Genomic DNA, 6,000 nt, shown 5'->3' on the forward strand with positions numbered 1-6,000 from the left:
ACTAAATCAACATGAAACCTCTCCCCAAGCACATTCAGGACGCAGTCGTGATACACCCTTGCAGCACTCACAGTGCAGTCATCTGCAATCTCAACCTCAAGCGGGGAATCCAAAATCCCCGGCGCGTCCCGGAACTTCTTGCTAAGTGCAGGACATACAAACAACCGGGTAGCACCCGAATCGAATAGAACGTGAGCCGACAGACCATTGACCAAAAAGGTCACTATACATGAGCGTATATATACACATAAGCAATACAAATCAATATCAAGCAAGAAATATAAAACACGTACCAGCCATAACCTCTTGCACTGCCCGAGCCTCCTCAGTAGTCAACTGAAATGTGTGGCTCTTCACCGTTGGAGCATCCGCCTTAGCAAGGTGTCCATCAGTGATCCTCATTGTGGCGGGCGCAGGCACCACCGCTGCTCCTCCTCCTCCCTGCAACCTCAAACAATCGGTCCGTTTGTGGCCAGTCTAGTTGTAATGAAAAAAAATCTAGCCCTTCTTAGGGCAATCCCTGATCAAATGCCCCGACTGGCCACATGCATAGCATCCCGATCCTGCTGTCTGAAAAGCCCAACTATACGGCTTACCGCACTTGGCACACCGGCCACGGCCCTGTTGGCCCCTACTGGAAGAATCCGAGGTCTTAGTATTTTTATCTGGACCTACTGCTATCTGTTCCTGCTCGGGCTTCCACTTGGTTCGAAAATCCAACTCCATTTCTCGCTCACGGGCCTTTTCTACCACCTCATTCAGAGTTTTGCACCGTGTAAAGCTCACAAACTATCGGATATCATCCCTCAATATGGAATGATACCTCGTCCTTATCATATCCTCATCTGTAGCATACTGTGGGATCAACATGCTCGTTCCCGAAACTTGGCGGTCATCTAACCACCTCCTTTGTCGCATGTATAGGTTCTATTGATCCATCAAATACTTCAAACTTTTATGGTCAGTGAAGACGGTGCACCGAACTCCATACAAATAGTGCCACCAAATATTGAGGTAAAACACCACTGCCCCCAATTCCATGTCGTGAGTGGGGTAGTTCGCCTCGTGAGGCTTCAACTTCCTCGAGGCATATGCGATCACATGCCCTCTCTGCATCAGTACTGCGCCTAACCCCAAGATCGATGCATCACGGTACACTATCAAATCATCCAGCCCCTCGGGTAGTACGAGAATCGGAGCCTCACATAACCTCTGTCTCAGGGTCTCGAAAGCCGACTGCTAATCCGGACCCCATCGAAATGTCACATTCTTCTTGTTCATATTATTGTTGAACCTCATCTTTGTTTTTACAAATCTCGATAATTGTGTGATGTAAACAAAGTTATTTGAAATCATGTCAATCTGTTGTATGTACAACTCGGTAATCTTCTAAAACCTATAATTCTAACTATCGACTTCCTTTTATGCAATTATTGTGTGTGTACTTGGTTTTTGTGCAATTCATGTTTGCATACTTCTTTATTATGCTTTTGAATTGCACAATTGTGGTGTGTGTAGGATTGGAGATGCAATGGCAAAGGCTTGTGTCATGTCGCAATTTTATTACCAGGCTGGAGAATCGAATGATGTTGTAGTCACCTAGCCACCTAAATAGTCTTGGAACCAGGTGATTGCCATTTTGACTTGATTTTCTACTTGCTTCTGCTTCAAATTTATGTAATTTTGATGATTGGGTTCACCATATGATCTTACATGCCAGAATTACTTGCGAACATCCATAATTACACAAGATCTTTTAGGAATTTAATGTGGTTAGATCAATGCAGATACAAAAGCTTCAAGTAGTACATTAATCATGAATGTGCAACTATATGTAGACTCTAGATTGTAATATGAATCTTGATTTGATATAATTCTGACATCATGTTAATTTAATGGTTGATTCATCAGTGGGCAATGGGCACCATCTTCAGGTCCAACCTCCATTACACATGACATAGATAGCTGGAGTTTTAGCAGGGTATGCTTAATTTCTTTATTTTCATATACATACACCTTTTGATTATTATACTGTATCTTTTGAGGTGTTAAATTGTTTTATAGGATCCAAGTGAAAGCCAAACAATGAGTGGCACAAACAGTATAAGATCAAATTTAAGTGAAACGAATCAGTCACGTAAAAAAGCTGAACCTGCATATTATTTTGTAGGAATGCATTGCATATTTGATCAATGTAAATTCATGCATAATTAATTTTCTAAGATCAATCTGTCCCCAATCCTTGTTTTATCATTGTTACATTTATTTATTTTTTATAACATTTCTCCGGTTACTGTAATAAATTTGGGAATATGACCTCGGATTTACATGCATTTGGAGCAACGGATGGAACTTTGACAGTTTGTACTGTTTCTGAGCCACCTTTAGTTATGAAGAAGTTAAATGGTCACTCAAAAGATGTCACAGTTCGGAATATCTGGTATTTTCTCTTTAATCTTTTGAAAATCAGAAAACCATCTTGGTTTCATCTTACTTGCAAAAGTTTCTCCAAGTCATGAGCTTCTCCCAATTGTATATTTTCAAGTCTGAAGATGGTGATGCAAACAAGTAAACATGGCTACACAATCAATTTTCTTGATATTGTATGAAACTTTTATACAATTCCAAATTATGTTTTATGTTTTAGTAAACAATTGTATAAGATATTCAAATGTTTTGATATTGTATGATTTCATGTTTTTGTAGTTAAATTTAGTGTCTTTGCGCTTTTGTATTTGAGAAAACTTGAACAGTACATAAAAATAGAAGTTGAATGTAAATTCTATATAATATCTATAGAGACGACATTTCGTAGCTATAGGTCTAGCTATAGAGACGACATGCCGTATCTATAGGTCTAGCTATGGGGGCGACTTGTCATCTCTATAGGTCCAGCAATGGGGATGACAACCCCAAACCAACAACAACGATATGTCGTCTTTAAAAGGTACCTATGGCGACGATATCTATAGTGACGACCCAAATTATCTATTGTGACGGGGGTATAGCGACAAAGGCTATAGAGACGACTTGTCGTCACAACCACCTATAGAGACGACTTTCTATAACCTATAGAGACGACATTTGTCGTCCCTATAGGTCTCGTTTCTTGTAGTGATATAATATTTCAATATAATAATTAAAATAAATGTAGTAATAAATTGATATCAATTTAATTAATGGACTTAGCTTATTATTTCAAATTTTCCAAATTAAAGCTCATTAGTTTATTTTATTTATTTATTTAAATTTAAAAGATAAAAAATCAATTTTAATAATTTATTATTTTTCTTATTTTTTTATAAATCCAAAGCTCTTAAATATTTAGGCATTTATATTTATTTTTTTAAATAATCCATATAATATATGGGTCACACCTAGATACAGAATATAACCCCATTTAGGATGCACTAAGAGAGATTTATCTACATAATGATTATACTGAATAAACACAACATTGTAAAATTCTAATCTCGTTGTCATTAAAAACCAATGACTCAAGCCACCATCACCCATATGAGTTGCAAAATAGCCCCTTAACCCCATAAATGCTCGATTTGACAACCCCCCCCCCCCCCCCCAGGCTTTGTTGTGGTGGAGGATGATGAGAACATCAACCTTTGGGTCGTTTTCAAATTCGGTTGGGTGATTTGCGGACTAATTTGAACTTCACTTTCACAATCGGTAGACATAAGGTAGCACTAACATTATTAACGCTGAATTATGATTTAATTAATCTTAAATAGATATGAAGGAAATGTGAACGCTTTCTTTAAATGACGAAATAAATGGCATCTTTAATTCGAATTCAAGACTTACTAATACCTGACATAAACTTAAATTAATTACTTTTGAAAACTTAGTGAATAGATATTGCAGTTAATTTTGATAACTTAAAATGAAAAGGAGTTGCATAATTATGAAAAAAGAGATTACCTATATAATTGTATTTACAAATTCCCACAAACAAACATATGTATAATGTTTATATTCTTGACTTATTTGCGATAACAATGTTCACAATAAATTTAGACGAAACAAATACTGAAATACCTTTCTCTACAGAAAATTTACTTACCGATCTTCTGAACATACTATGAAGATATAAAAACAGAAATGTTGAAAATTAAATACCGAGAGTATTTCAAGGACTACAATTATGACAACTAAATAAAAATATTAATTATCTTACCAATATAAATACCCAAAGAATGTCGAGCAAATTCAAAGTAAAATGGCGTTCAACCTTCAAAACCCATTTTCCATTTTTATTTTTGTGTGTTCAATTGCTTCTCTTTTTGCAAGAAATTCTTTGTGTTCAAGCAATGACCTCTTCGCAAATGGAGATGGGTTTTCACCTGCTCTAGGAACATGGTATGGAGATCCAAGAGGCGCCGGAAGTGGTAACAAAATCTCAATATAATTTGTTTCATTTTCGGGAAAAAATCTCAATACTTGTGAAGAACATTAGTATTCATTTTATCAAATATATCTACAGGAGGAGCTTGTGGATGGGCTAATGATGTACAGTCACCACCATACTCAGCCATGATAGCAGCAGAAAATTCTAGGATTTATTTACAAGGAAAAGGATGTGGGGATTGTTATCATGTGAAGAAGTTAATCCCAAAGTGTTTTTCTTGATTATGATTACAAATATATATATATATATATATATATATATATATATATATATATATATATATATATATATATATATATATATATATATATATATATATATATATATATATATATATATATATAACTTGACTATTGTGGTTAATTCTTCTCAGATTACGTATATGTCATTTTAAAACTATAACATTTACGTATTTATCCAACCCTATATTTTAATTAGAATTACAGGATTTTAATATTATAAAAGTTATATAAAATTCAAAACTATATATAACTTTACCAAAATACCCTTTACAATTAAATCCAAAATAATTTTATTCAATTAAGCGTGTAACTAATCCAATTCAAGGCCTTTTTCTCTTTACTTAATCGATTAATACACCATCCTTTTCACCATTTGCCTCACCTTCTTCTCTCATATACCCTCTATCGACGACCATCACCTGTAAACCAGTGTCGCCTTCATGCCACGCTACTTTGAAAACGCAATTCGACGACAACTCTTCATCGTTGTGACCTAGGTACAGCCTCTCATGTTCACGACTAAATCACTGTAACACACGATTTCCCCCTTCTGTTCTCACCAATTACTACCAGTTGAAGCCTCACCACTTTGCCGAAGATGTGTCTCAACCCCTATTTCGTCAGCTTCCCCTGCTGCAGTAAACATAAAATCCCAAAGTAGAACCCAAATTCTAATCTCCCTGTGATTTGTGTTGTTAAGGTTTTACATTTGTATCCAATTTCACACTTTGTTGGTTTGGATCATCTTTCTTGGTTTCAAAATATCAAAATTATTTTTTTAATCTACTTTAGGGAATATATTAGCTTAGGAGCCCCAATTCTCACGACATGAAGAAGAAAACAACTTGTTGAAAGTCTTGAAGATTTCATGTTTTGGAGGTTTAGTTTTGACTTGTTTGAGGTTTTGTCATATTTAATTAGGTTTAATGCTAATTAAATCTATTTACTTCTATTTATTAATAATCAGGAAAGGGTAATTTAATACAATCACCTTTTATTTTGATTTTTAAATATATTTTTTGATATTAAATTGATTAATACCTCATTAAATTATAAGATTTGATATAAATGTGATTTTAATAGGTTAAGAAGGATATATACGTAATTATAAACTTTGAAAGGATACAGACGTAATTCTTAATGTTTGCAAGGACATATGTGAAATTTTTCTCACACCCAAACCCTAACATCTAAGGAAACTTGAAGAGATAGGAAAGGGATATGATTTTCGACTATTCTCTTAGTAGAAGTGATGGCCGAAAATGTGATGCCAAGAGACCTTATTTATAGCTGATACAAGAAGCTTTGGAAACCGTAATTGGAAAATAATATTAT

This window comes from Lactuca sativa, chromosome 9 (genome assembly GCF_002870075.4).
Source record: "Lactuca sativa cultivar Salinas chromosome 9, Lsat_Salinas_v11, whole genome shotgun sequence".
In the NCBI taxonomy this organism is placed as follows: Eukaryota; Viridiplantae; Streptophyta; class Magnoliopsida; order Asterales; family Asteraceae; genus Lactuca; species Lactuca sativa.